Source organism: Ictidomys tridecemlineatus, chromosome 11, assembly GCF_052094955.1.
Source record: "Ictidomys tridecemlineatus isolate mIctTri1 chromosome 11, mIctTri1.hap1, whole genome shotgun sequence".
NCBI classification, from domain to species: domain Eukaryota; kingdom Metazoa; phylum Chordata; class Mammalia; order Rodentia; family Sciuridae; genus Ictidomys; species Ictidomys tridecemlineatus.
This window is the reverse complement of record NC_135487.1, coordinates 69,519,124-69,531,474: the sequence shown is the minus strand read 5'-3', so window position 1 is coordinate 69,531,474 and position 12,351 is coordinate 69,519,124.

Genomic DNA, 12,351 nt, shown 5'->3' with positions numbered 1-12,351 from the left:
ATCAGAATATTTTTCTTGTCACCATGCACACTTGCCTAAATATTTCACTGGAGGAGGGGACAATTGAAGACAGTCATTCAGCACTTTCTCTTGTTTAACTTGTTTTTTATCAACAGCTAAAATGGTTCCTTCAGAGTGTGAGTGTGGGGGATATTGGCTGGAAAATGCATATAGCTTTATAAAGACCACCAAAAGTGAGCCTCTTGTCTGACTTTGCCTGGGTTAAAGCCTGAACAGGCACACCTGGACTTTGCTTAACCTGGGCTGAGTGTAGGCATGGCCTCCACTCATGTCTACCTGCATTTTGACTCCTTGGTTCTGGACCCAATCTCCATCTAGTCTGGCTACTTTACTGAACTCCACTTTTGCCATATGTTCCTTGCAAATTTCCCAGTCACTGATTCATTTTCTGATCACGTCTTGACAATTACATTCACTTCTGAAAGTCTTTCCCATCACCTCAGTTCTGACCCACCCTTTGGAATCTACTCTGCTGTCAGCAACCATGTCAAAAACCAGGACAGTCGAAGATCTCTTCTTATTGCTTTCTCCTGTTGCTGGGCTGACCCTATAGGAGACAAAACTAAAAAGCAGGAGAAAACTGACTTGACTAAATGATTAAAAGTCATTCCTGAGCATGTGTTCTCTTCTCATACAATTTATTCTTTCATGCAAAAAATATTTGCTAGACTATGTTTATAGATTTTATGATAAAAGAGAAATAAAATATACCTAAGTGAAAAAAATGTGAATACAATTTTCAAGGGTTTATTTCAATGTTATATAAACTCTAGGAATCTGTTCTGCTTTAATCTACTTTCAAGAAAAAAACAGTTATTCAATTTCAGTAACTGAAGAATTGAAAGCACATCTTTGTGCATTGTGTGAACACACAGTTCAGCCTGGTCTTGGAAGGCCTCATGGAGTCTGCTGATACAGAGCCACAGGCAAAATGAATAAAGCATCAGATGGGTGTCAGAGACATAAGGAGATTTGGCATCTTAAGGAGTCAAAGAAAGTTTTGCTTCCTCTTGGGATTTTGGTTCAAGAATCCCATTTAGAAGAAGAGAATATCTGTATGGCCCACCTTAGTTTATGCAATATTTATGAAATAAATCAAAATAGAAGTGAAACATCGTAAGAATCTTAAAATCTAAATAGAATTTTATAAGAGTCTGCTGAGGACCCAGATGGGTCTTCCCAGATTTCATCCATCTCATATCCCATTTTCTTCAAATTTATACTCAATTTTAAAGCAAAGGAGTGAAGTAGATAACCACAGAAGGCTTGGGACCATTTGGTCTCTTGAGTCACCACTATGTCAATGCATGGGGATTGAGAACAAAAGTGAGATGCAATGACACATAAACGCAGAATTGAGCCAGTAAACCTAGTGGCTCCCAGAGATAACTGCTTGGAGGCCTGAGGAGAAAGGATTCCCAAACTGAACAAAACACTGAACTTGGACCCTGTGAAAACCTTCCCAGGGATAAAATCTTGGAAGCTCCTGACATTATTAGAAATAATGATTGTGCTTTTCAGTTTTCAAAGCACATCTGTGTATTTTATCTCAGAAGTCACAGGAAATTATTTTAAAGAAAAGCAAAGGTAGTTATCTTTTTTGAGGACCATTTAAATGAGGTCCATCTTGGATATGAGGCTAAGGTCTAACTCATGGATTCTTTAAAATTCATTCTGTGCATAGCACTATAGTATACCGTGTAGTGTTCAGGGCAGGAGATATTTCTTGTACTCATTTTCTACAGGACCCTGGTCCCATCACTTTTTTTGAGGCTTGTTTTCATCATCTCTAAAATAAGGAGCTTAATATACTTAATTGTATTATTTTCCCCTGCATTCCTCACCTAATTCACTATTGCTGTAACTTGGTAGATTAATTTGTGCACCCACACACCTAAATCTGCCAAAATGAATGGCATATGAGAACTGATATTATATGTCAACCCAATAAAAAAGGGGGAGAAAGTGCATGAAATAGTCCTCATTTGCAAAGCAGGCAGAAAATTAACTTGCCTCCTATAAACACATCCATAGAATAGAACATCATATGAATGAAGGATATTATCACTACAACCATCATTATTTTTCAGAGAAGATAAAAAGAGAAAGCATAAAAGTAGGGGAAATTTTAAAAAGATGAAAAATAAGGAAACTCCAAGAGCAAGTACACAGAAACAGCACCAGATCTTGACTGTCTTTCTTAGTCTCATTTCTGTTTTCTTTCTGCTCTGACTCTGGTCTCTGTACCTCTCCAAGACCCCAGGGCTTTACCACCTCTTCTGCTGCCCCCAACCCCACCAAGAGGGAGTAGCAGGTACTTTTTGTTTTCTGTCCTCTACTGTTCTTAATACTTCATTTCACCCAGCCAATCCCATGAACAGGAAATCAACCAGTTGAAAGATCTGCCAACTGGGATATTAGGGCTCCCTCTTCTGTTCTTGGGATGCAGGAATCTGAGGCTATGAATCTCCAAACAAAATCCTCAGCAAACGGAACCCATGCACATGAAAATCCCTTATAAAGTACAGCAAACACAATTTGGAGTGATGATTTTCTTTTTTTTTTTTTTTTTTTTTGCTTTGTAATATTTGGTTGAATTTATTACAAAACACCATCAAATCAGCAGCAAAATCCAAATTCCAAAACAATTCACTGTGAGATTTAATCCTACAATCATGATTGAGGGTATTTCTTCTTGTACAGAAAAAATTTTTAATATCAGCCCTAAGCTCAGAAACTCATCATAAATCTCATATGACCATTAAGCCATAAACTACTATGTGGGAAAGCAAAGCAAGGATATTCTGTTTCTATATCTGATGAAAGATGAAAGAACTGTTGATGTCTAAGTCTGTGAGAGTAAATGATGTTCTCAGTTAACACTATTAGTTCAATAATATAAGATAGAGTACAATATATTTCACAAAATACCTATTAGTGAATAATATAATAAGTAACCACAGGTTTTAAACACCTTACATTTTTAAAGGTTTTGCTTTGTAAGTTTAACCTGCTAAATCTTGTTTTGGACCACACATATTTTTACTGCTACCAGTTGTGACATATCTTAGCAGATTCTACATCAGGTTGTATGTAGTTTATGTTTTCTTCTTAGAAAATATTCTTGTCTGTAATTGTTTTACACAGACAATTCATAGGAACCAACTTTTCACTCCCTTTATCCTTGTCATTGATTCACCAAATAAACAATAACTAGGCAGTATCAGTCACATGTAGCCAAGGAAGACCACTCATGGTCATTTGTTTTATTATTTTTTCTTCTGTTGACTGTTGATGTGGTTCCCAGAGTTCTCAGTTCTTCAACTGTTCTTGCCAAAAGTCTAATAGTCATGAGCATGTTACTTTTCTTCAGCTGATGCAATAAAAAGATTGAAATCAGTAAAAGGCTTTTCTTTCTTTATACCAATTCAGTCCTTTACTTTGGCAGCTTGATTTTCATAAATTAATTCTGCTGTGGTGAGTTGTTTTAAATTTTCTAATTTTTCTGACCACTACATTCCTATAAATTAAGGATTTTATAATGAGTGTTTAGCTTGGTAATTTTAACACATTCTTTGAGAGCAACTATTTCATCATTGCATGTTAAATACCATTCATTGCCATCAAATTTTATAACAAAATAATCTTCGTTCTATTATGCCTTAAATGTATTATCACTTGAAGTTTACTTTTCTTTTGTTTTGACATTATAGGTAGACATTGTTTTTTTTTTATTGTTGGTCGTTCAAAACATTACATAGTTCTTAATGCATCATATTTCACAGTTTGATTCAAGTGGGTTATGAACTCCCAACTTTACCCCGTATACAGATTGCTGTATCCCATCAGTTACCCTTCCATTAATTGACATATTGCCTTTCTAGTGTCTGATGTATTCTGCTGTCTGTCCTATTCTCTACTATCCCCCCTCCCCTCCCCTCCCCTCCCCTTTTCTCTCTCTACCCCTTCTACTGTAAATCATTTCTTCCATTTATATTATCTTGTCTTGATTTTCAAATGTTATTATATTTAAGAATCATCACCTGTTCAAATGCAGATTCTGACTCTGTCGATCAAGGCAAGATCAATACTCTGCATATTTACTGTTTCCATAAATTTCCAATATAAATGTATATTAATTTATGGTTGATGAAACCTCATTTTATTTTATGACTATCACCTAAAGATGAATTAAGAGGGAATTGTTAATTTCTGTTCAATCAATAATATCTTTAATCAGTGAGGATCACCCATAAGAATCAATGACTTATTATGATAAACATCAATAACATACACTCAACTTGTGCAGCCAATATATGCACTATATATTGGAAATGCACTAATGTGGCTAAGGTCCTTGGGCAACACTTGGAGTAGTCTTTGTATCAGAAGAGTCCCCAGGGAATCTGCAGAGCCAATTGTCCTAATTACAACCCTATACTCAAAGAAGGAAGTCTGCAGTCTTTAAACAGATTTTTATCTTCTATGGGAAAGTATTTCTGAAGAAAATGTTTTCTCAAGATAAAAACATTGCATTAAGTATCCATATTTATAGTGACACTATTATTTATTCTTTGTAAAGAAATACAAAGTACCAGGTTTAAAAAAAAACTAAACACAGATATGTAGGTTTTTAGATTCTTAAAACTCTTTAATATTAAAACAGTCCTCTATCACTAAAGTCCTGCCTGAACTTGAATCCACTTACTTTCTTATTAAACATGATGTTGTAATACTGAGCATAGATGGGTGGGTTCGAAAATTTGAAGAATGAAATCCATACACCTAAGAGTGAGAGCAAAGTAACAGAATTTATTAGAGTAATAGAAGGAAAACAGGGCTCCCAAAGAGGGATGGGTCCCAAGAGAGGTGTGCCAAAGGGTAGCTGTTGTCTTGTTGTTGTTTTCATTTTTATTTGTTCTTTTTAGTTACACATGCAGTAGAATGTATTTTGATATATTTATACAAGCATTGGATGTATCTTATTCTAATTAGGGTCCTAGTCTGTTTTTTAAAATATTTATTTTTTAGGTGTAGATGGACACAACACAATGCCTTTATTTTTATGTGGTGCTGAGGATCGAACCCGCGACAGCGCTCCACCGCTGAGCCACAATCTCAGCCCCTAGGATCCAAGTATTGTGGATGTACACAATGTTGAGATTTACTGTGGTGTATTCATATATGTACACAGGAAAATGACATCAGATTCATTCCATTGGCTTTCCTATTCCTATTTCTACTCTTTTCCCTTCATTTCTCTTTGTTTAATGCAGTAAACATCTACATTTCCCCTCCTCACCCCTTGTTCTGGTTAGTATCCACATATCAGAGAGAACATTTTATCTTTGATTTGGGGGGATTGGCTTATTTCATTTAGCACGGTAGTCTCCACATTCCTCCATTTGCCAGTGAATGCCATAAAGTCATTCTTCTTTATGGCTGAGTATATTCCATTGTGTTTATATACCACAATTCTTTATCCATTCATCTGTTGATGGGCATCTAGGTTGATTCTATAGCTTAGCTAATGTGAATTGAGCTGCCAAAAATACTGATGTGGCTGTGTCATTGTAGTATGCTGATTTTTAAAATCCTTTGGATATATACTGAGGAGTGGAATAACTGGGTCAAATGGTGATTCCATTCCTGGTTTTTTGAGGACTCTCATACGGCTTTCCAGAGTGGTTGCACTAATTTGCAGTCCCACCAATAATGTATAAGTGTACAGTTTTCCCCACATCCTCACCAACATTTATTGTTGATAACATTTATTCTTGATAACTGCCATTCTAGTTGGAGTGATGTGAAATCTCAGTGCAATTTTAATTTCCATTTCTCTGATTGCTAGAGATGTTGAACATTTTTTCATATACTTGTTGACCATTTGTATTTATTCTTTTGAGATGTATCTGTTTAGTTCCTTTGCCCATTTATTGATTGGGTTATTTGTTTGGATTTTGTTTTTGTTTTGTTTTTGGTGTTAAGCTTTTTGAGTTCTTTGTATACCCTGGAAATTAACACCTTATCTGAGGGTGGCAAAGATTTTTCTCCCGTTCTGTAGGCTCTCTCTTTATGCTCTTGTTTTCTTCACTGTGAAGAAACTTTTTAGTTTGATCTCATCCCATTTATTGGATTTTGATTTTACTTCTTGCACTTTAGGAGTCTCATTGAGGAAGTCAGCTCCTAAGGTGACATGTTGGAGTGTTGGGCCTACATTTTCTTCTACTAGTTTCTGCATTTGTCTAGGGGCTTTTAAAGGCATATCTGATGTCCCAGCATAGGTGATTTATGAGGTGTAGGATGCCAGCATGGACCCGTCAAGCTCTTCAAGCTCCCAGCTTAATAAGCCAATTGGAAGTACATAAATTTAACCCCCTTACTTGCATAATTAAGAGGACAGGTCCAAACTTGTGATTTGTCATGTCTGTTTGGGAGAGGAAGTGCTTCAGGTAAGGGTATATCTGGTGGTTGGCCATCATAGGGGTAGGATTAGGGTAGCTAAGGAAGAGCTGTTGTAGTTGAAGCTGTCAGGGGCAGTGACAGTGTATTTGCCAGGCCCTATGTCTCCTTCTAGGATGGCATAGTCTCATTTCCTCTTTCTCTTCTCCAAGGACCTTATCTTGTTTGCTTATGGGAGGTCTATCTTCTTGCCTCATTCCCTCAATGTGAGCCAAGATAAGATTGTTGTAATGGGCACATTTGTCTTTTTATTACCTCTTATACTTCCTCCACAATCTCCAACATGTAGCCTCACTTAAGTAATTCTCAGTGATGTAGTGATGTGCCTTAGTCAGGGGACTCCCTTTACTTTTACTTCTCTCTCTTTTCATTCATTCATTCATTCACTCAAAAATAGTAATTTGTCAATAATATCACAAGAAAGCTGTTAAAAACAAAACTGTGCTCCTCTCAGATGCCAGATACTGTTCTAAGCACTGTATGATTGAGCAAAACCAACTAGTGCTATGGCCCTGTCCTTATGGAAATTACATTCTAGAGAAGGGAGACAACCAACAAATATAATATCTATGGAAAGTATTGTGGAGAATAAATCAAGTTGGGGGAATCAAAGAAAGGGTGGAAACTGGGCTTTGCTATTTTGTAGCAGGTGGTCCAGGAAGGCGTGGTAGATACAATAAAGAGTAAGGAAAGGAATCATGCAACTTTGAGAGAAAACTAGGCAGGCAGAGAGAGGGTCGGCAGGGAATCCTGAGGCTGGCTGGTGTTGGAGTGCAGTGAGCACCGGAAGAGCAAAGTGAGGGAGGAGGTGGGGAGGTCCCTGGTCCTGGAGGATGCTGTGGCCTGCAGGTGACTCTAACACAGATACCACATGGGACTTGCAGCTCATGGGGAAACAATGGTGGCTTTGAGGAGTGAGACAATCTGACTTTCAGATGTTACTTTGTAAGGACCACTCTGGATTCTGGGATGAAATGGGTAGGAGGAAGCCAAGGGTAGAAGCTGGGCAGGGTGGGGGTTACTGCTGGACCATGAGTGACACTGTGGAGGTGGACAGAGTTCAGATCACAGTTTTGATCCCAGTCTCCTTGCCTTTTTTTTGTCTTTCTCCAGCTTTCTAGGAATTTCTTTCTCCTCTCCATGGAATATTTTTGTTACGTGGGTGAAATAAAAACCCCTTAGGCTTGTAGGCAGATTAAGGGAAGGAATGAAGTCATCTTCCTTGCTTGCCCCGAAGTGCCTAATGTAGTGCTGACAACAGAAGAGATACAATGAGACATGATAACATGAAAATAATTGGAGATCTATAGTCATAGACAAATGACATAAAATGCAGTCCACATTTAAACTCACAAAATAAGGATGTGCTTCTCCATGATTCATTCACAAAGGCTCCATAAATGGTAAGTATGATTATTATTATTAATTTATCTATTAGTATTGTCACTGAGGGCTTCCTGCTTCTCAGAGACACAGTTATAATTAGCTATTATAGATGTTGATTCCATGGCTTTTTGCAAGACCAAGCCTCCTCCTAGATTTCTGCAACTACCTAGAAATTTGACTTCTCAAAACTCCTGCTTGCTACATCCACACTGGTTGCCTCTCTGCTTCACTACATTGCCAAAAGTGTAGTGTTTTGTGTTTTCCAAAGAAACATGTGCATGTTTTTATGAGCAATTCAGACTTTATTGAGGAGTTCACAGTAGAGAATAAAGAGGTATCTATGTCACAGAAAAAAAATAACATTTAACAGTTACTGAAAAAATCAACATTTAAAAAATAATTCTCCATTAATGTGAACTCCTTTGGACTCCAATTTGCCTTGGCCTCTGTCTTGAGGGATCTCTATTTCTTGCCCTTTCCCCCTTTTCCTTACTTTGAAGAGCAAAACCAAATAACTAAACAACAACAAAATCTCCACCTGGCCTCAGAGAGGGTCAGTGCTACTATCATCTGAATCCTGGACACTAATCAAAAACCAGACAGGAGGGGGAGTAGAGGGGATACCCTACCGCAGACATTTGTTAAGTGTTCTCTCCAAGAAGAACTCTTGAACAAGAGTTTTAGAAGACTATTCTGGCTTAGTCCCTCTGAGTTCTTTAAAGCCCTCCAGCTCCTCTCTTCCTCTGAATTCACAATTGAATCCTTCCTCTACTATTCGTTTTGTGATATGTAAGTTTGAGTCTCTAAATTTGCTGTTTTCCCTTTAGTTAGCTGGGCATAGGCAAGGTCCCAGAGTTCTTCCCATATCCTACAGAGTTCAAACACCCCACTTTGGTCCCAGTTTTCTTGAGTAACCTCCCACTGTGATTATTTCAGGAGTTTGGGCTTCAGGTTGTTTGCAAATTCCAGTTAAGGTCCTGCTTAGAGAGACTGTTTCTGATCTTCTTTCTCTTATTATTCAGGAATTCTTTTTGTGTATACCATATGAGTACTTTCTTCTCTTTTTCTATTTCCCAAAAGGGACAGGGAACAACTTATGAAAAAAAAAAAAAAAGAAAGAAAACTATTAGCACATTTCTTTTATGACATAGCTGTTTTTATTTTTTCCCTATTAGAAAATAACAGGAAGTTTTTTGAGTAGGGATTCTTAAGTTATATAACTAGGAAAAAATCAAAATAAATGAATTCTTTAATGCTATTAGTGGTTATTAAAATTACAATGTTTAAAAGCCAAAAAAGGCACAGTAGGTGAAACATTTTAGCTAAAATCCAAAATTCATATTATAAAAATATTGAGTGTTTTAAAAGCAACAGCCATGGGCAACTAACACATTTTTTAAAGTAAAATTACAAGGACCGTTTTGTCTTTTTTCAGCTAAGAATAAAATAAAAATTTTAGTGTCATAATTTATCCTAAATGTCATTCTATAACATTCATGCCTTAGCTCCTCTTGGATGAGTTAGTATAACAGATTATAGCAATGAGTCACACATTGTGTTTACCAGAGAGGGGGCTGAAGTCAAAATATTAAAATTCCAGAGCCTAAGAATATATTAAAATTTTTACTATGTCTGTTTCCAATTACATAAGCTTCTATTGGCATTCACCTACTAATCCTGTATTGCAGTAACTGTCTAGAAGCAGTGGTTCAATGGTTAAGTGATCGGATTTGAAAATGGATTACCTGGTTTGAAATCCCAACTCTGCCTCTTACCTGATGAATGGCCTTAGATTAAGTGATTAAAATCTCTGTGCCTCAGTGTCTATACTTGTAAATTTGGTATACTAATTAAGCAGTACACATAGTGACCTAAACTATATTTAGGTCAGATGAAGAGTTTAATAAATACTGATCCATTTTAAATTATGGCCTTTCTTTAGTGTGTATGACACCTAAATAGGCACTGGGTGTTGCCTACCCAGCAGACATTCCCTTCTTTCTTATTTGCTGGAAGAACCTGTCTTCCACAACAAAGGTGAAAATATCTGATGTTGGGCCATGCATGTATGACCTGACTTCAGACAACAGGACCTAAGAAGTAGCACACTAGTGTTCGGCATGAGGAGGTGATGGTGTTGGGATCATTTAGAGGAAAGTATTTTGTACCTGAAAAGAAAAGCCCAGAAAACCCCCACCCTTCTTTCCTATAATGGTGCAAGAAGCCAAGAGGTTTTGTGGCTGTCAGGGAAAAGGTAAGGAGGGTATTAGTCACCTGTTTGTCACTATGATCAAAAATACCTGACAAGAACAACTTAGATGAGGAAAGATTTATTTTGAGTCACAGTTCAAAAAGTATCAGTTTTTGGTTGGACAAGTCCATTGTAGAAACATCATGGCAAAAGAAGGAGAAAAGTTGCTCAGTTCAAAACAGCTGGGAAGCAGACAGAAAAGGAGGAAGAGGCCAGGGATAGATATAGTCCCTAAGGTCATCCCTCCAGTGATCTACCTCCTTCAGCCACACTCTACCCTGCCTACACTTAGCTCCCAGTTGTCCAGTTCAAAATATTAATGGATTAATAATTGATGAGGTTATAGCCCATATGATCCAATCATTTCCTATAAGCTCTGCCTTTGCTGCCCTGGAAACCATGCTTTCAACACATGAGCTTTTGTGTGGGGCATTGCAGACTCTCATAACAGAGTAAGCAAACAGTGAAGGATAGGAGAACTCAAAGATAGGAAGAGCCTATGTCCCAGGTGACTGCTGAGCCACCTCAGGCATGCCTAACTCCAAACTTCTCCCTGTGTGGCAATGAAAGCATGTATTCCTTAGGGCATCTCTAGTTGGTTACTGGTTATTTTCACCAGAGACTCTTAAAAACTGATAATGCCCTTCAGTAGATGAATGGATAGGGAATCTTTGGTATATACACACAACGGAACATTACTCAGCATTAAAAGAGAATAAAATCATGGCATTTGCAAGTAAATGGATGGAGTTGGAGAATATAATGCTAAGTGAAGTTGGCCAATCCCCCAAAACCGAAGGCCAAATGTTTCCTTCGAGATGAGGATGCTGACTCTTAATGATGATGGGGGAAGCATGGAAAGAATGGAGGAACTTTTGATAGGACAAAGGGGAGGGAGGGGGAAGGAGGGAGTAAGGGTAGGAATGATGGTGGAATGAGATAGACATCATTACCCTAAGTACATGTATGAAGACATACATGGTGTGAAAATACTTTGTGTACAATACTAGTACAAGAACTTTGAAGATAGATATTGTATTTTCTTATAAAGTTAAATATATTTGTTTAACTTCATGTTGAGCAATTCCATTCCTAGATAAGAAAATTGAAACTATTATCTTCATAAAATGATTTTCTAAGAATGTCATTATGAATAGTAGCCCTATTTACAATAACTAAAAACTGCAGTCAGGTATAGTGGCTCACACCTGTAATGCCAGTTATTCAGGAGGTTGGGCAGGAAGATCACAAGTTTGAGATTAATCTTAGGCCCTCAGCAACTTATCAAGACTCTGTCTCAAAAAAATAAAGACTGGGGATGTAGCTTAGTGGCATGGCACCCCTAGGTCCAATCCCTAGTAGAGGGAAAAAATATAAGAAAAAATTCATTTAAAAAATCAAAACAAAGTGCATGCACATGTGGCATGTACGCGTGCACATGCACACACACACACACACACACACACACACACACAAAAAAAAAACCTGCAAGCAACCTAAAAACCTAATGTGTTATCAACAGGATAAAGGAAGGATAAACAGATTATATTCATACTCAGCAATAAAAAGTAACAAGCTACCAAAAATATGCAATCTTCTGTATCATCATTAGATCTGCAGCTTCTTTTTCATCTGCTTGGGGTATTCACTTTTGGGATGCAGCTGCCATGAAAAGCAACTCATGCTGGCCATATGTAGACTCACATGGATAGGGTAGGAGTGGTCCTTGACTCCTGATTGATCCCACCAAGCCATCAGACATGAGTAAAGTCATCATTGATATTTCAGCCTCAGCTGCAATCTGGTTGCAATTTGATGATGAGACCCAGTTATCAGTACTAAGAGGGAAAAAATCTAGTTGAGCCCTGCTTGGATTTTGAAAACACAAATCATGAACAATAAAATGGTTGTTGTTTTAAATTATTAAGTTTGTTAACAACAGAAAACCAAAAACATTTTGGAAAGAGTATATGCAGTTCAGATAATGAGAAATAAACTTTATGAAAATCCAGGGCACTGCTCAATGAATTTACTAGGGTTAAGTGGTCTGGGATGTATTAGGTTATCTTCTCAAAATGAAAGTTGTATCACCTTGCTTCCCTTTAGACTATGGTGTTGGCCAAGGTCATTCAAATTGCTTCATTCAGGTAGGAATATGGTTGTGCCCTGAAAATCTATGATTCACAAACCTGGTCACTCTGGTGGGTATCTGTTAACAGGTGGAATCTGAT